General features: G+C 41.6%; 14 non-coding genes and 1 pseudogene across 14 annotated transcripts; all 15 read left to right on the top strand.

Annotated features, from left to right (window-relative positions):
• The first annotated feature begins 13,787 nt into the window (after positions 1-13,787).
• On the top strand, positions 13,788-13,901 carry LOC145560845 (5S ribosomal RNA). Its single transcript, XR_014093452.1, has one exon. It is a non-coding gene; the product is annotated as a 5S ribosomal RNA (ribosomal RNA).
• Positions 13,902-14,099: 198 nt separating this feature from the next.
• Positions 14,100-14,218, top strand: LOC145561454 (5S ribosomal RNA). The gene has a single exon (XR_014093998.1). It is a non-coding gene; the product is annotated as a 5S ribosomal RNA (ribosomal RNA).
• Positions 14,219-14,416: 198 nt separating this feature from the next.
• Positions 14,417-14,542, top strand: LOC145560825 (5S ribosomal RNA; annotated as a pseudogene).
• A 197-nt stretch (positions 14,543-14,739) lies between these two features.
• On the top strand, positions 14,740-14,858 carry LOC145560553 (5S ribosomal RNA). Its single transcript, XR_014093178.1, has one exon. It is a non-coding gene; the product is annotated as a 5S ribosomal RNA (ribosomal RNA).
• Positions 14,859-15,057: 199 nt separating this feature from the next.
• On the top strand, positions 15,058-15,176 carry LOC145561455 (5S ribosomal RNA). Its single transcript, XR_014093999.1, has one exon. It is a non-coding gene; the product is annotated as a 5S ribosomal RNA (ribosomal RNA).
• A 198-nt stretch (positions 15,177-15,374) lies between these two features.
• Positions 15,375-15,493, top strand: LOC145561456 (5S ribosomal RNA). The gene has a single exon (XR_014094000.1). It is a non-coding gene; the product is annotated as a 5S ribosomal RNA (ribosomal RNA).
• Positions 15,494-15,691: 198 nt separating this feature from the next.
• On the top strand, positions 15,692-15,810 carry LOC145561457 (5S ribosomal RNA). The gene has a single exon (XR_014094001.1). It is a non-coding gene; the product is annotated as a 5S ribosomal RNA (ribosomal RNA).
• Positions 15,811-16,008: 198 nt separating this feature from the next.
• Positions 16,009-16,127, top strand: LOC145560555 (5S ribosomal RNA). The gene has a single exon (XR_014093180.1). It is a non-coding gene; the product is annotated as a 5S ribosomal RNA (ribosomal RNA).
• Positions 16,128-16,326: 199 nt separating this feature from the next.
• Positions 16,327-16,445, top strand: LOC145561459 (5S ribosomal RNA). The gene has a single exon (XR_014094003.1). It is a non-coding gene; the product is annotated as a 5S ribosomal RNA (ribosomal RNA).
• Positions 16,446-16,643: 198 nt separating this feature from the next.
• On the top strand, positions 16,644-16,762 carry LOC145561460 (5S ribosomal RNA). Its single transcript, XR_014094004.1, has one exon. It is a non-coding gene; the product is annotated as a 5S ribosomal RNA (ribosomal RNA).
• Positions 16,763-16,960: 198 nt separating this feature from the next.
• LOC145561462 (5S ribosomal RNA) lies at positions 16,961-17,079 on the top strand. The gene has a single exon (XR_014094005.1). It is a non-coding gene; the product is annotated as a 5S ribosomal RNA (ribosomal RNA).
• Positions 17,080-17,277: 198 nt separating this feature from the next.
• LOC145560556 (5S ribosomal RNA) lies at positions 17,278-17,396 on the top strand. Its single transcript, XR_014093181.1, has one exon. It is a non-coding gene; the product is annotated as a 5S ribosomal RNA (ribosomal RNA).
• Positions 17,397-17,595: 199 nt separating this feature from the next.
• LOC145561463 (5S ribosomal RNA) lies at positions 17,596-17,714 on the top strand. Its single transcript, XR_014094006.1, has one exon. It is a non-coding gene; the product is annotated as a 5S ribosomal RNA (ribosomal RNA).
• Positions 17,715-17,912: 198 nt separating this feature from the next.
• LOC145561464 (5S ribosomal RNA) lies at positions 17,913-18,031 on the top strand. The gene has a single exon (XR_014094007.1). It is a non-coding gene; the product is annotated as a 5S ribosomal RNA (ribosomal RNA).
• Positions 18,032-18,229: 198 nt separating this feature from the next.
• Positions 18,230-18,348, top strand: LOC145560557 (5S ribosomal RNA). Its single transcript, XR_014093182.1, has one exon. It is a non-coding gene; the product is annotated as a 5S ribosomal RNA (ribosomal RNA).
• Positions 18,349-18,382: the final 34 nt, after the last annotated feature.

Raw genomic sequence — 18,382 nt, forward strand, 5'->3', positions numbered from 1 at the left:
TCTTTCTTTTTTTTTTTTACAGATTTGGTTGATGGAGCGTTTGGAACTATTCGAAGCCCCCGACGATGTTGAAAAATGTGGCCCTAACGACCTAGTCCGCAGGAAAAAGAATTACTCTACGAACATGTCGTATGAAGATTGGAAAAATTTCTTTGCAAAGAGAGAATTTTCCATTCGTTGGGTGGTGCCTTGGTGGAGGCTTACTAGGATGGTTGGCACGAATGATACTCCATATTGTCGTGTTCCTAGTATCTCAAAACTGACCTTTTATTGTCCTTCTCGACTTATGCGGCAGTATGGACTTGAACAAGTAATTCCACGCTATAACGATAGTCCTCGTGAAGTATCGTTGCATGAAAGTAACGTTCACAAGTACGAGGCTTATTGGATTGGAAGACCTTTGTGGACCGTTTCTGCAAGTGACCAAGCTCCTCCTCCTTTATCTAGTGCATACAAGGCATGGTTGAACCCTAGAAGTAGGAGGGAACGATTCGGATCACGCAAGTCTGATGTGAAGAGTCGTCTTGGAAATAAGAAAGCTCCTCCTAAAGATCGTCTAGGTCCGAGAACACAAGGGATTGAGTTTAAGACTCCTATAATGCCAAGAAAGAATAATTATGTGAAAGGGAAGGGTAAAGAAAAGATGGTCTATAGGGAGAAACAACCAAAAAAATTCAAGAAAGGTGAAAAGGGTGAAAGTTCGACTAGGGGTGTGACGGTTCGGGCTACGAAAGACACATTAATGGTGAAGGCCGACCTAATTGACCAAGAGAAGGATGTTCCTAAAGAGAAGAGAGATTAGATCAATAGTGCTTTGCTTTATGATTTATAATTTTTATTTAAAATAAGGCATATAATGCCAATACTTGTAGTCGCATTTGTTTTAATAATAATAGCACATTTATTTCAGCCTTAAAAATAAAAATTACAATGACTTTTATTTAGTATTTATTTATCCGAGTCAAGGAGTCGGACGCAATGGAAGAATGAAAATAAAACTCGAACAATGAATCCGCAACGAATGTGCCACTAATAAAATAAAACGGAAAACCTGAAATTCCACCGTGTCACGGTGAAAAGGTCCCGTGACACGTTACAAATTCCCACGTCACGGCAATTTTTCCCTTTTTTTTTTTTCTTTTTCTCAGGGCCACCGTGTCATGGTGAACAGTACCGTGACACGGTGGGATGTCCCGTGTCGCGGCAATTTCCCTTCTTTTTTTTATTATTTTTTTTTGCTCAGGCCCATTGTGTCACGGTGAACAGTACCGTGACACGGTGGGATGTCCCGTGTTGCGGCAATTTTTCTTTTTTTTTTTTGTCGTGACGCAATGCTGAACTGACGCGCATATTTGATCAACAGAGGGAGGATTAAAGTGGTCGGGCCCCCTTGAGGGGTTGCCTACGTATCCTAAAAAGGAATCAGGCCAAACGTAGCTCTATTGAGTAATGAACCCATGCGACTAGGCATAGAATTTCTTGAGTTGATCCAAGTTGGTTAAATTATGGAAGCCGTTACCGTCCATGTCTACCAATTGTGCCGCTCCGCCAGACAGGATGGCTTTAACAATGTACGGGCCTGACCAGTTCGGTCTGAATTTTCCCCTTGGATCTAACACATTTTTACGAAATGCTTTAAGCACTAGGTCACCCTCTTTGATATTTCTGGTCTTGACTTTTTTATTAAAATGTCGTGCCATATGCTGTTGGTAGGTTTGGACATGATGCAAAGCTGCCAAGCGTTTTTCATCAAGCAAGACCAGTTCATCGTATCTTGCTCTAATCCAGTCGACTTCATCTAGTTGTCTTTCCAATGCGATTCGAAGAGAAGGGATTTCGAGCTTGATTGGTTGTACAGCTTCAACTCCATAGACCAAAGAGAAAGGGGTAGCCCCCGTTGATGTACGAACAGAGGTTCGATAACCCCAAAGGGCGAAATGTAGCTTACTTGGCCAATCCTTGTAATTTTCTGTCATCTTTTCGATGATAGTTTTCACATTTTTGTTGGCCGATTCGACTGCTCCGTTTGTTTGTGGTCTGTAAGGTGATGATCGGTGATGCTTGATATGATATTTCTGTAATAATTCCGCGCATTCAGCTTGAAAATGTGTTCCATTATCACTGATCATCTCATGTGGTACCCCATAGCGGCATATGATATTTTTCTCAATTAATTGAGCTACGTGTTTTGCCGTCAGCTTGGCATATGAGGCAGCTTCGACCCATTTGGCATATGAGGCAGCTTGCCCCCCCTTGTCCTGGTGGTGTTATTTTTCCAATGATGTCAATGCCCCAAGTGGAGAAAGGCCATGGAGAGGTATACGTGTAGAGAAGCGAAGGTGGAACATGCTGTAAGTTTGCGTAGACTTGACACTTCATACATTTCTTGACGTATTTGTGACAATCTCTCTCCATAGTAGTCCAATAGTAACCTTGTCGTTGAATCTTTTGGACTAACATCTTTGCATTCATGTGTGTTCCACATATACCAGCATGAAGGTTTTCCATGGTTTTATGTGCTTCTTTCTTGGCTATGCATAAGAGATTTCTTCCCATTGCAGTTCTCTTGTGGAGTTCTCCTCTGATGAGCACATACTGTGAGGCCAGGAGCCTCAAAGCACGGCGTGCCCTTTTATCAGTATTAGGAGGGTATTCTCCTCTTGTCACATAATTAAGGATGTCTGTATACCATGGCTCTTCATCTTCTTCTTGTGGTTCTTGTTCATCGTCAAGTGCATGAACATAAGCCGGCTCATATCTTCTTTCTATGGTCAGTGGCATTCTGATTGTATCAGTTGGAATTCGCACCATTGATGCTAATTTAGCTAGTGCGTCGGCGAATTGGTTTTCTTCTCTTGGCAAATACGTATACTCCACTTCATCTAGTTGCTCCGTGAGAGTTTCTAAATGAGCTTGATACGTAGCGAGACTTTCACTTCTCACTTTCCATCTCTTGGAGATTTGGTTAATGATTAGTGAAGAATCACCGTAGATTCTGAGTTTCTTAATTCCCAAGGCGACAGCTGTTTCTAACCCCAAAATGCATGTTTCATATTTTGCGGCATTGTTGGTGACATCAAAGTCGAGCTTCATGGAAATTGGGATGTGCTCTTCATTGGGTGATACGAGCAAGACTCCTACGCCACATCCCTTTTGGTTTGAAGCTCCATCGAAATAGAGCGTCCAGCTATCATCTTCGGTCATCAGTAAATCTTCGTCAGGGAAATCGTACTCATCTTCTTCTTTTTCAGCTTCTTCTAGCGGAAAGTCTGCTAAGAAGTCAGAAACTGCAGAACCTTTGATGGCTTTTTGTGGCACAAATCTCAAGTCAAACTGAGCAAGATTGACTATCCATCTAGATAATCTGCCGTTGAGTGTTGCTTTTTCGAACAAGTATTTGAGAGGATCCATCTTGGACACGACATGCACTGTATGAGTGAGCATGTAATGTCTTAGTTTCTGTGCGGCCCATACAAGTGCGAGACACAACTTCTCAAGTGGTGTGTATCGCGTCTCATATCCTTGAAGTTTCTTGCTCAAGTAATAGATTGCATTCTCCTTGCTTTCGATCTCTTGTGCTAGCATTGCCCCCATCGTTTCTCTTGTGACCGTAAGGTAGAGTCGAATTGGAAAGTCAGGTATTGCTGGCGCTAGCACGGGTGGGTTTGCCAAATACTCTTTGATTTTGTCGAAAGCCTTTTGGCAATCATCATCCCATGTGACTGGGACATTCTTCTTAAGCTTCTTGAATATAGGTTCACATATTGCTGTGAGCTTTGATATGAACCTACTTATATACTGCAACCTTCCAATGAAACCTTGAATCTCCTTTTCATTTTTGGGTGGTGGCATGGCCATGATCGCCTTTACTTTTGTAGGATCTATTTCAATCCCTCGAGAACTGATCACGTATCCAAGTAATTTGCCTGACGTGACTCCGAATGCACATTTTGCTGGATTTAATCTCATGTTGTACTTGCGGAGTCTTTCAAAGAACTTGCGAAGTGCAACAATATGACCTGGGCGATCTTTAGACCTAACGATCATATCATCGACATATACCTCCACCTCTTTGTGCATCATGTCATGTAACAATGCTGTAGCTGCTCTTTGGTAGGTGGCACCCGCGTTTTTCAACCCGAATGGCATTACCGTATAGCAATATGTACCCCATTGCGTGATGAATGTGGTTTTCTCCATGTCTTCTTCAGCCATCAATACCTTATTATATCCGGCGTAACCATCCATGAATGACAAGAGTGCATGGTTTGTTGTATTATCGACCAGAATGTCAATGTGAGGTAGAGGGAACCCATCTTTTGGGCTTGCTTTATTGAGATCCCTGTAATCAACACACATTCTGACCCTTCCATCCTTCTTTAGGACTGGAACCACATTTGCTATCCATTCCGGATACTTGGATACTCTGATGAAACCTGCGGCTAACTGCTTCCTGATTTCTTCTTTGATTTTGAGAGCCACATCCGGTTTCATACGGCACAGCTTTTGTTTGACAGGCTTCATACCTGGAATGAGTGGTATCGTATGCTGAGCTATATCCCTGTCAATTCCTGGCATATCTTGGTATGACCAAGAAAATACATCAACAAATTCACTAAGCAAGTTAATTAGCTCCTTGCGTTCATCTTGACTTAGTGTTAATCCAATTTTTACTTCTTTAACGGTCGTATCATTGGAAATGTTAACTGTTTCTGTATCTTCAATAACTGCTGTTTTATTTTCGTGTTCTTCCATTGCTTTTATTATTTCTTTGTCATTTTTATCATTAGCAAAGCAATATTGATCAGGGCTAGGGGAATGGCACGCATCGTAAGCAAAGGTACTCATTTTATTGAATTCATTGGCTAATACATCAAGAGAGGCAAGGTCGGCTGCGACCTCACCAGAATTATTAGGACTAGAAAGAGAGGACTCAACAAGAGACTCAGGGTTGAACTCTATAGCAGAAAGAGGGTCGGCCTCAGACTCTAAGGACTCGTCTACAGACTTAGACTCAAACTCGGACTCGGACCCAGACGACTCAGATTCATCAAACATAGGACCCTCGCCAGCGGTTATTTCCAACTTCTCTCCACTCGGCGTAGTGATCCTCAATGTCTTGCGCCATCCCCTTGAAATGTTATCAACTTGGACGATTAACTCGGAGGGGTCAAAATCCTTGTTCGCTATGACAGCTTGAACGAACTCAGAGTTATCATTGCGGACCGGCTTGGACTCATTTTTCTCCATTCCAAAAAGAAGGTTGATTCCCAGATCATCAGAGTTTAGGCTAGCTGGCTTCTCAGCTGTGGAGAGCTCTTCGTCTTCATCAACAAAGTCACAATCGAGGAACACCTCAAATCTTGGTTCACGGATCCCATCATGGACGAATGGCTCAGGGAATTCATAGCATGGGAAGTCTTCCCCTTCTTTGATGTACTGGCCATTGAGGGTGAACGGATATGGATCCATGGCCATTTCCTTCTTCGTGATTCGAGCATTATTGCGAGCCTTCATCTTCAATGCAGCTCGTTTCAGATCTTCTTTTGTTGGCTTGAATCCCAAGCCAAAAGTATCCTTCTTGAGTGCACCAGGATGGCCCCAAGATTCAGCCATTTTCTTCTTGAGTCCAAGGGTCATTCTAGGGAAATGACCTTGCTTCTTCAGAATGGCATTGATACTGGTGTTTGAATAGGGATCGAAGACGAGATGACACTTTTCTTCTTCTTCGATCACGAGAATATCATCTAGTGAAAACCCCCAAAGATCTTCATCTTCTTCGTCATGTTCAACATGGACGATAGGAGTATCAATAACTTGAATGCGCATAGGAGAAGCATCGATAGTAATCGGAACCCCTCCAACTATGGCTTTCACTTTCTGGTGAAGCGATGATGGAATCGCATTTAGCTCATGAAGCCAAGGGCGTCCTAACAACAGATTGAAAGAGGCCTTAATGTCCACCACCTGAAATTTGGTGCGACGTTCAATGGCCCCAGTAGTTATATTCAGTATGATAGTACCCATGGCTTGACGGCGAGTATTATCATAAACGCAAATCCCTTGAGTGGAGGGAGTCAATTCTTCATTCTTTATGCCCAACTTCTTTGCAGTACGGAGTGGGCACACATTGATTGCAGAGCCGTTATCAACCAGGCTCATGGGAACATTCATCTGCCTACACACCACAGTGAGGTGTAAGGCCTTATTATGTTGGTCCCCTTCCAGGGGTAGATCCTTATCAGAAAACGAAATCAGATTGCTAGTACTTGGCAGCTCAGTAGTGAGAAAGTTGACCAATCCTTGAGGAGTCATGTCATCATCAACTCCTATTTTCACCAGAGCATTCATCATAGCCTTCCGATGCTCGTGGGAAGTGGCCAAAAGCTTCCATACATTCATCTCCACCTTGGTCTTTTGCAGTTGTTTGACCACATCGCTGTTCACAAGGTCGATGGGATCAACTATCGGATGTGATTGTGGTGGAGGTGGAGGTGGGTTAGGTTGTTGTAACCGTCCACTTCTGGTGAGGACCTTGACCTCAAAGTCCCCCCAAACATCTTTACTGGTGCCAAGAGATGAACATGCTATATCCTTGAGATAGACGTCTTCATCATCACTATCCCAGATCCCATTCACTTCTTCAGTACTTGAGATAAATACAATTTCCGGAAGAGGTTCATTTACAGGTCGAATGATTATTGACGGATCAAAGGAGACTTCATCTCCCATGATAGCCAAAGCATCAGAAAGAGGACCTGTTTGAATGTTAGGCTTCTTGCCCCTTGAGGGACAGGAAGTTGATTAGCATCGATCAGGTCTTGGATTGCATCTTTCAGCCTCCAACACTTCTCAGTGTTATGACCCTTGCCTTGATGAAACTTTCAATAAGCATTGGGGTCATAGTTAGCGGTCCTATTCTCAGGTCGAGGTTCTGGAAATGGTCCGATTGGCATAATCAGTCCCTGACCATGCAAACGGTCATAAGCAGCATCATAAGTCATTCCCAAAGGCGTATAAACCCTACTTTGCCTTTGGAATCTTTGAGGAGGAGCATTAAGGGCCAGCACATCATTGATGTTGATATTGTTGGTAGCATTATTGGGCTTAGAAGACGAAGAAGAAGGAGTGTCGTTCTTCTTGTTTTTCCAAGTGCTGTTGTTATTGTTGCTACCAACAGACTTCATCAGTTCATCTTCGATATTGATTCCAATATCGTATACAGCTTCAAAGGTACTCAGAGGCAGAAACTTCAAGTGTTGCTTGTACTTATGAGTCAGATTGGCAATGAACAAGCGAACCATTTCCTTCTCCTTGGGAGGATCCACCAGGAGCGCAGCTGTTTCTCTCCACCTGCTTAAGTAAGTGGTGAAGCCTTCATTCTCTTTCTGTTTGAGAATGGAGAGTTCACGTTCAGAATTCTTGGCTTGGATGTTACACTTGTAACGATTCATAAATCTTTCAGCAACATCCTCCCAAGTCGCGACATGCTTGGATTCCAAAGAATAGAACCACTGTTGACAGGCATGCTCTAAGGAAAGAAGGAACACCGTAGGGAAGAGTGTCACATCTACTCCCTTAAGAGCCATAGTTGCGGAAAAAGCCTTCAAGTGGAAAAGCGGATTATCAGTAGGCTTGAATTTGGGGATGTCAGCAGTGGAAAACTTCTCAAGAAGCTTCTCTCTTATGGACGAAGAGGTGACAGGCTGTTCCACATAAGTGAACTCTTCAGAAATCTTGCTCATCTGTTCCTTAATCTTGTCCATTGCGGCAGTAGTGACATTGTTTTGATTGTCTTGTTCTACAGTGCTGACTCTAGTGGTGAGTGTCTGCATCATGTCAGACAATCTTTCAATTGTCCTGTTGAGGTTCTCAATGTCTTCCTTAGTGGCCATTGGTTGAAAGTAGACTGAAGATGAATCTTATGGAGATGATTGAGGTGGTTTCCTTGTACGCCTCTTTGGTATAAGAGGTTGTTGAGGTATGGACTCGAACCGTAACAATCTACCCCTGCTTCATGACCAAGTGTTGTGACACCGAAACAAAACACCTTTAATGACCAAACTTAACCTTGACCCATCCGGAAAAAAAAAATTTATTAAAAATCTATAATTTTGAAATTCTACTTGTTTTTTTTTTAAAAAAAAAACATATGGGAGGATACCATCCGACTTACTCCGAAAAAAAACGACACAAAAAAAAAACAAGTCTTCCCTAAAATACGGTCAAAAGGTGGTGCGCGACTTAAAAAAAGTGTGTGAACATAATGTGTGAGTGATTAAGTGAGGTTAAAGATGCGTGTTTTGACCGTATAGCTAGACACGACACAAAACTGGACACAACATTCGCACAAAAATCGAAAAAAAGACTGGCAGGACACTTTCCTGGGCACCGTGTCACGGTACAGATTGTCGTGACACGGTGCAGTCTACCGTCAGACGGCAGACAGCCCCGTGTCACGGCACTGTTCACCGTGGCACGGCAGAAAATGCTGTGACACGGTGTGCAGTTCCAGGTCAGTTTTGAAATTTTTCCAGATTTTAACCGATTTTAGGTCCGTACTAATTACTATGTGAGAATAAAAACCCTTGGTCATGGGTTAAATAAAAGAGAAAACACATAAAGGTTAGCACCAAACAACCACATAGCATTTAGGCACGATGATGTAAAAAAAGTTCGCAACCTAGAGTCAAGATCTATGTTCAACTATTGGTCAAGCTTTGGGTGTCAAAAGGGTACCATGGTTAAGAGTTTGGACGCGTTAGCAAGGCAGCCTCCCTTGAGGGTGTATGCCAACGGGCGGCTCCGCGAGTTCGTGATGAAATCGAACTTGACTCCATGGTTTGGGAGGATTTAATAACTCGGATGAACCCTTATTGCCATGAGCGTTTTTGGGTTGATAGAGCTTAAATCCCCCGGGGCTAAGACGTATGTAGAACACATACATTTTTTCAGAAAAATCGAAGGAAGTCGACTGTGAGGAAAGAAAATAAACCACCGGACTGATTTTAGGACTGCCGTGACACGGCAAAAATTCCCGTGTCACGGTACTGTGCACCGTCATACGGTGCACAGTACCGTGACACGGCAGATTTTGTCGTGGCACGACAGTCAGAAAAGTGTTTATGCAATTTTTCCTACAGGACAGACCTGAACGCGACGTTCAAACGTCTATGCAGATGCAAAAATGCCTAATTAATCACAGGAATATTTTATCTTTCAAGTCTCATCCACTCATCTTAATTAAATACCGATCACTCAAATCGATAAATAATTAAGAATCCTCCCCAGTGGAGTCACCAAATTGTAGGCGTCGTTCGAAGTGCGCCTACGTAAAAGCATGTTGTGAATATGCTTGGCACTCATAGGAAGTGGTAATTGACATTACGATTAGGGACAACGATTAGGGACAAATAAAGTAGGGAGCCGCCAACAAGTTTTTAAGGAACTTGTAAACCGTTCACGGATCATAAAAAGGCAACCACGAATAAGGGACAACAAAGGCAACAACGATTGACCCATGAAGGTAACACCCCATTCATAATCCATGAGATTACTAACTCCATATGGTTCGGAACCACGAAAGGAGGATCGGGGATGATGGTACAAAGTGAGTCATGGAGTCACATTCGCCCGTATTGGCCTCTACTCGATTCTTATATTGAAAAGCATTCCTGTGATCTCAAAGGCATACAAACAATAATTCAATTCGCTCCAAACTAGTATTTAACTAAATTGGTTTAAGATTAATGCACACATAATTCTAAAATATTGGTGATCACTTCAATTAATAATAAGATTAAAAGGATCCTAAACCGGTTGTCCAAATTATCTTATTAGGCGTGATTTTAAATTACATATTCCCTTTAAACATGTAATATGGTGATCAATAACAATTATAGAACAACATTAATATTAAAACCAATTTAATCACAATTCCAACAACATAAAATCGTCAGAAAAATAATAAAAACAAATGGAGCATGATCCTTACTTTGATTATGTTTGTTTGCAACTACAAAATAATAAACGAGTTAGTAACTTCAAGGAAATAATAAAACAATAACTAAATTAAATTAAATAAAATAAAGTTGATTTTGGGGCCAAACCCTCAAACAGTTCTACCTTTCACGCCTTGGTTTAAGGACAGAACCTCGAGTAAAATATGGACTCCTTTGAGTGCTTGAAGAAGGAATTTTGAAGTGAAAAGGGTAGGCTAGTGTTTAGGCTAAAGCATAGAAGAGAGAAAATAAAATAATCCAATTACTCGGTGCCCCGTTCATCAGAAATGAGGGGGGTATTTATAGGGAAAATGTGCTGAGGGAGCACACGGAACCCTAAAACGATAAAAACCCTAAAGAAGTATCCAGTGACACGGTCAAACTGTACCGTGATACGGGAAGCCCCACCGTCTGACGGTACACATTCCCGTGACACGGTACACTTTTGGCGTGACGCGGGAAATTTTCAGAAAACGGGATACAAAACGTGTCAAGGGTTTACGCGGAAAAGACACGGAATGTCCCGTGTCACGGTAGACCTCTCGTGTCACGGGAAATCCCACCGTCAGACGGGAAGGATTCCCGTGACACGGTGGCAGTCTACCGTGGCGCGGGAATTTCCAGTCCATTTTCCGTCTAAATACATTTTTAACCCTAATTTCCTTCGGCTTTTTAAGTGCCGATTGATGATTTCGGGCCTTTTCTGACTTTTATTATTCGGGCTAAAATAAGAAAATAATTAAATAAAAATAAATAAAAGGTTTGGGCTTAAAATTAATTAATAAAACAATAAAATAAAAAAAGGTTTGGGCTTAAAATTAATTAATAAGTTTGGGCTGAAATTAAAACTATGCTTTTACCAAACATCAAGACTAATCCATGGACTGTTCAAAAATATGAATTTAATAAAATACGATTTTTTAAGCACTCTCGGGATTAAATACTGAACCCGACCAATAGTGGCGGTGAAAGGTTGTTCATCATCGGGTTTGGTTTTGGGGAGACATTTTTAGGTGTCTACAACTGCTCAAGATGAAGGAGTCTACGACATGTTGCCTAAGGTGAGGAAATTTGTCGTCATTCACTTATGAGTTGCTCAAGGTGTAGAAGCTCATGATAAGATTTCCCGAGACGTGGGAAACCGTCATCCAATGGATTGCTCGAGGCATAGTGGTTCGCGATAGAATTCCTTAGGCGTGGAAGATTGTCTTCTAGTAGATCACTCGAGGGGTAGTGGTTCGAGATAGAATTCCCAAGACGTGGAAGGACGTCACAGCAAAACTGAAGATGCTATAAGCAGTCACCTTCGACGGTGTTCACTAGCTTGAGGAAGATCATTGTCACTAAAAAAATTGAGGATGGATACGATGCGAGCTGGTGCGTTAGTGCATGTTGTGCGTGCGACGTGTGCGAGGGAGCTGTTGTGTGCACCTTGTGTGCGGAAGGCTGTTGCGAGGCAGCATAAGCCCGCACAACAGCAAGCCTACAAAGGGCCTTGTTGTGCCAAACGTCGCGAGCACGTCCCGTAGGCAACATTACGCGCTTTGCCGTGTTGTAGGTTACAGGGTGACGTTTGGCGTGGTCGTGGTTGTGCGGGGAGCCCTTGAAAAGGCACCCGGAGCCTAGGTGCCTAGCACAAGGTTTGATGTTAGGCACTTGGGCGTGTTTAGGGCTATGAAATTTTGCGTTTTATTTCTGTTTTAATTATTTTATTTCTGTTTATTTAATTTTATTAAATTTTAGAGGCTAAGCCTTGGTTTTGAGCGGCACTTGTAAATTTTTAATTTGGCAAAATATTGGGTTTTCCAGCTGAATAAATCGGATTAATTAAGTTGGATGCAAAATTTAGTGCGAGCTTCATTATTTATTTGAGCTATTTTAATTGTGCTTAATCTCATAATCGGTTAACAACTTTGACTGGTTTTAATTAGGGGCGTTAATCGAATTAACCACCTAAGTTAGTTACTAGTTTATGCGTATTTATGCATTGTTACTTGTTTATCATTGTAAAATGCATTGGCCATTCACATATAGTGAATAGATGAATGGAATGTATATTCACTCACAAGTTTTTAGAAATGGCAACTAGTGAGGCCCGATTATGATAGAAAATACGAACTGCGTTCCTTGATGTATTTTTGTAAATCTAAATATGGTCTGTGAATCATTACGTAATTTTGTACCTTAATATTTAGATTAGTCCTAATCATAGGAAACTAGTAGTTACATTATTTTGGTTATGTCTTGAAGACGGAGTTAGAAGACGAAGCCATGAAGTTGCAAATCAAGACCCTTGAAGACTCAAGGGGTCATGCTAGTTGTCGAATGCATCATTTACTTATGTTTTTTATATATACTTATGCTTATTTATATGAATGATATGTTAGATGCATGTTTAGGATTTCGAATGTTGCGATGATTAATTAAGTTCACTTATATCAACCAACATAGAAAACCTACGTCCCTAAAATGTTGAGTAAAACTTGTCATTCCAAAGCAACACTTACCAAACTATTGAGAATAGTGATGGGCTACGCTAAAGCGAGGCATTACTACTTTCCTAAGAACGCAAGGTATGTTGATGGGTTTGCCAAAGCAAGACATCATAATGCATGTTGGTTTTGGTTAAACTCAACGATATGAGTGATGGAGTGCTCATAAGTCATGGAAAAAGAGATAAATTATTACAAGAGCATTAGCTGCGACGATTATCTAACCATGAGTGGCTTGGAGCCTTTAGAAAAGAGTTGCTTATCTTAAATTGATAAGTGTTAAGACAAGCCAAAGCATGATTAACCCTCATTGATTCTTTGGATCTTGGAATCGACTTATTCTCACCAAATAGGGGAAAATTTAATGTGTGAATAAGACGTTTAAACAAGTTTGAAACACTACTAGAAATAGGCCTATTTTCGATGGAAAAATTCTGTCGAAAACACCCTGAAATTCGTCGGAAAAGGTGTTTCCGACGAAATTCCGTCGGAAATGGTTGTCGGAAACGGCATGGTAGGAAAAACCACCTTTTCCGTCGGAAACACTTTTCCAACGTGTAGGGAATATTTCAAGCATTAACCCCTAGCTTGAACCCCACTGTGATCATACACTAAAGTACGGTGGCGTCCAAAAGGAAAGAAGATAGAGCAAAAGAGTCCCAACAAGTTTTTTTGGAACTTGTAAACCGTTCACGAGGTGAAGGTTACATCCCTTAACGATTCAAGAGATCGTCAACTCCATAAGGTCTTGAACCAAATAGGGTTCGGGGATGAAGGTACAAATCCAACCTAAAAGAGATTGAACCTGCCCTAATAATAGGCCTCTACTTTATTCTGATCGTATTCATGTGCGCTTTCTGACTAACATGCAATCAATAGGTTTAACCCTAAACTTGTTTATCTATCTTAGTTGAATATTAATGCACAAATAAATATATTATTGGTGATCACTTGAATTATAATCAAATTAATCCTAAACAAGATTATTAATATCTTATTAAGCGTGATTACAAGTATCAATTCCCTTTAAACATGCATAAAAGGCGTGATCCTTTTGAAAAACAGTTTTTGACCATGCTAGAGTCCTTTTTTCGCTATTTTGTTGGGCCAAACCCCCTTCGGAGGTTTGCATTGCATAGATCTCGAAAAGTTACACAATTTGAAAAAAAAAATTATTCAATTTGGACACCCGAAGACAAAGTTATTACATTTTATAATTTTCATCAAAAAAATTCCACAAAAAACAAGTTAATTGCTTTAAAAAAGACAGGTAAAACAATAATTAAGCATACCAGCATGGCACCAGCACTAATGCACCGGATCCCATCAGAACTCCGCAGTTAAGCGTGCTTGGGCGAGAGTAGTACTAGGATGGGTGACCTCCTGGGAAGTCCTCGTGTTGCACCCCTTTTTTGCCGAATTCGTAATTTTTATTTGTTTTCGGTTATTTTGAGATGGGAAATGGTTTGGGACGCGTAGATCTCAAAAAATAACCAATTTGAAAAAAAAAATGTTTAATTCGGACGATCGGGCACAAAGTTACGGCATTTCGAAGGAAATCAGGGGCTGGAAAGGGTATAAATACAAAATAGCGCAATAAGTAAATGGGTGCGATCATACCATCACTAATGCACCGGATCCCATCAGAACTCCGCAGTTAAGCGTGCTTGGGCGAGAGTAGTACTAGGATGGGTGACCTCCTGGGAAGTCCTCGTGTTGCACCCCTTTTTTGCCGAATTCGTAATTTTTATTTGTTTTCGGTTATTTTGAGATGGGAAATGGTTTGGGACGCGTAGATCTCAAAAAATAACCAATTTGAAAAAAAAAATGTTTAATTCGGACGATCGGGCACAAAGTTACGGCATTTCGAAGGAAATCAGGGGCTGGAAAGGGTATAAATACAAAATAGCGCAATAAGTAAATGGGTGTGATCATACCATCACTAATGCACCGGATCCCATCAGAACTCCGCAGTTAAGCGTGCTTGGGCGAGAGTAGTACTAGGATGGGTGACCTCCTGGGAAGTCACCCATCCTCGTGTTGCACCCCTTTTTGCCGAATTCGTAATTTTTATTTGTTTTCGGTTATTTTGAGATGGGAAATGGTTTGGGACGCGTAGATCTCAAAAAATAACCAATTTGAAAAAAAAAATGTTTAATTCGGACGATCGGGCACAAAGTTACGGCATTTCGAAGGAAATCAGGGGCTGGAAAGGGGATAAATACAAAATAGCGCAATAAGTAAATGGGTGCGATCATACCAGCACTAATGCACCGGATCCCATCAGAACTCCGCAGTTAAGCGTGCTTGGGCGAGAGTAGTACTAGGATGGGTGACCTCCTGGGAAGTCCTCGTGGTTCACCCCTTTTTTGCCGAATTCGTAATTTTTATTTGTTTTCGGTTATTTTGAGATGGGAAATGGTTTGGGACGCGTAGATCTCAAAAAAATAACCAATTTGAAAAAAAAAATGTTTAATTCGGAAGATCGGGCACAAAGTTACGGCATTTCGAAGGAAATCAGGGACTGGAAAGGGTATAAATACAAAATAGCGCAATAAGTAAATGGGTGCGATCATACCATCACTAATGCACCGGATCCCATCAGAACTCCGCAGTTAAGCGTGCTTGGGCGAGAGTAGTACTAGGATGGGTGACCTCCTGGGAAGTCCTCGTGTTGCACCCCTTTTTTGCCGAATTCGTAATTTTTATTTGTTTTCGGTTATTTTGAGATGGGAAATGGTTTGGGACGCGTAGATCTCAAAAAATAACCAATTTGAAAAAAAAAATGTTTAATTCGGACGATCGGGCACAAAGTTACGGCATTTCGAAGGAAATCAGGGGCTGGAAAGGGTATAAATACAAAATAGCGCAATAAGTAAATGGGTGCGATCATACCATCACTAATGCACCGGATCCCATCAGAACTCCGCAGTTAAGCGTGCTTGGGCGAGAGTAGTACTAGGATGGGTGACCTCCTGGGAAGTCCTCGTGTTGCACCCCTTTTTTGCCGAATTCGTAATTTTTATTTGTTTTCGGTTATTTTGAGATGGGAAATGGTTTGGGACGCGTAGATCTCAAAAAATAACCAATTTGAAAAAAAAAATGTTTAATTCGGACGATCGGGCACAAAGTTACGGCATTTCGAAGGAAATCAGGGGCTGGAAAGGGTATAAATACAAAATAGCGCAATAAGTAAATGGGTGCGATCATACCATCACTAATGCACCGGATCCCATCAGAACTCCGCAGTTAAGCGTGCTTGGGCGAGAGTAGTACTAGGATGGGTGACCTCCTGGGAAGTCCTCGTGTTGCACCCCTTTTTTGCCGAATTCGTAATTTTTATTTGTTTTCGGTTATTTTGAGATGGGAAATGGTTTGGGACGCGTAGATCTCAAAAAATAACCAATTTGAAAAAAAAAATGTTTAATTCGGACGATCGGGCACAAAGTTACGGCATTTCGAAGGAAATCAGGGGCTGGAAAGGGTATAAATACAAAATAGCGCAATAAGTAAATGGGTGCGATCATACCAGCACTAATGCACCGGATCCCATCAGAACTCCGCAGTTAAGCGTGCTTGGGCGAGAGTAGTACTAGGATGGGTGACCTCCTGGGAAGTCCTCGTGGTTCACCCCTTTTTTGCCGAATTCGTAATTTTTATTTGTTTTCGGTTATTTTGAGATGGGAAATGGTTTGGGACGCGTAGATCTCAAAAAAATAACCAATTTGAAAAAAAAAATGTTTAATTCGGACGATCGGGCACAAAGTTACGGCATTTCGAAGGAAATCAGGGACTGGAAAGGGTATAAATACAAAATAGCGCAATAAGTAAATGGGTGCGATCATACCATCACTAATGCACCGGATCCCATCAGAACTCCGCAGTTAAGCGTGCTTGGGCGAGAGTAGTACTAGGATGGGTGACCTCCTGGGAAGTCCTCGTGTTGCACCCCTTTTTTGCCGAATTCGTAATTTTTATTTGTTTTCGGTTATTTTGAGATGGGAAATGGTTTGGGACGCGTAGATCTCAAAAAATAACCAATTTGAAAAAAAAAATGTTTAATTCGGACGATCGGGCACAAAGTTACGGCATTTCGAAGGAAATCAGGGGCTGGAAAGGGTATAAATACAAAATAGCGCAATAAGTAAATGGGTGCGATCATACCATCACTAATGCACCGGATCCCATCAGAACTCCGCAGTTAAGCGTGCTTGGGCGAGAGTAGTACTAGGATGGGTGACCTCCTGGGAAGTCCTCGTGTTGCACCCCTTTTTTGCCGAATTCGTAATTTTTATTTGTTTTCGGTTATTTTGAGATGGGAAATGGTTTGGGACGCGTAGATCTCAAAAAATAACCAATTTGAAAAAAAAAATGTTTAATTCGGACGATCGGGCACAAAGTTACGGCATTTCGAAGGAAATCAGGGGCTGGAAAGGGTATAAATACAAAATAGCGCAATAAGTAAATGGGTGCGATCATACCATCACTAATGCACCGGATCCCATCAGAACTCCGCAGTTAAGCGTGCTTGGGCGAGAGTAGTACTAGGATGGGTGACCTCCTGGGAAGTCCTCGTGTTGCACCCCTTTTTTGCCGAATTCGTAATTTTTATTTGTTTTCGGTTATTTTGAGATGGGAAATGGTTTGGGACGCGTAGATCTCAAAAAATAACCAATTTGAAAAAAAAAATGTTTAATTCGGACGATCGGGCACAAAGTTACGGCATTTCGAAGGAAATCAGGGGCTGGAAAGGGTATAAATACAAAATAGCGCAATAAGTAAATGGGTGCGATCATACCAGCACTAATGCACCGGATCCCATCAGAACTCCGCAGTTAAGCGTGCTTGGGCGAGAGTAGTACTAGGATGGGTGACCTCCTGGGAAGTCCTCGTGGTTCACCCCTTTTTTGCCGAATTCGTAATTTTTATTTGTTTTCGGTTATTTTGAGATGGGAAATGGTTTGGGACGCGTAGATCTCAAAAAAATAACCAATTTGAAAAAAAAAATGTTTAATTCGGACGATCGGGCACAAAGTTACGGCATTTCGAAGGAAATCAGGGACTGGAAAGGGTATAAATACAAAATAGCGCAATAAGTAAATGGGTGCGATCATACCATCACTAATGCACCGGATCCCATCAGAACTCCGCAGTTAAGCGTGCTTGGGCGAGAGTAGTACTAGGATGGGTGACCTCCTGGGAAGTCCTCGTGTTGCACCCCTTTTTTGCCGAATTCGTAATTTTTATTTGTTTTCGGTTATTTTGAGATGGGAAATGGTTTGGGACGCGTAGATCTCAAAAAATAACCAATTTGAAAAAAAAAATGTTTAATTCGGACGATCGGGCACAAAGTTACGGCATTTCGAAGGAAATCAGGGGCTGGAAAGGGTATAAATACAAAATAGCGCAATAAGTAAATGGGTGCGATCATACCATCACTAATGCACCGGATCCCATCAGAACTCCGCAGTTAAGCGTGCTTGGGCGAGAGTAGTACTAGGATGGGTGACCTCCTGGGAAGTCCTCGTGTTGCACCCCTTTTTTGCCGAATTCGTAATTTTTATTTGTTTTCGGTTATTTTGAGATGGGAAATGGTTTGGGACGCGTAGATCTCAAAAAATAACCAATTTGAAAAAAAAAATGTTTAATTCGGACGATCGGGCACAAAGTTACGGCATTTCGAAGGAAATCAGGGGCTGGAAAGGGTATAAATACAAAATAGCGCAATAAGTAAATGGGTGCGATCATACCAGCACTAATGCACCGGATCCCATCAGAACTCCGCAGTTAAGCGTGCTTGGGCGAGAGTAGTACTAGGATGGGTGACCTCCTGGGAAGTCCTCGTGGTTCACCCCTTTTTTGCCGAATTCGTAATTTTTATTTGTTTTC

Source organism: Chenopodium album, chromosome 9 (genome assembly GCF_948465745.1).
Source record: "Chenopodium album chromosome 9, dcCheAlbu1.1, whole genome shotgun sequence".
Taxonomy (NCBI): Eukaryota; Viridiplantae; Streptophyta; class Magnoliopsida; order Caryophyllales; family Amaranthaceae; genus Chenopodium; species Chenopodium album.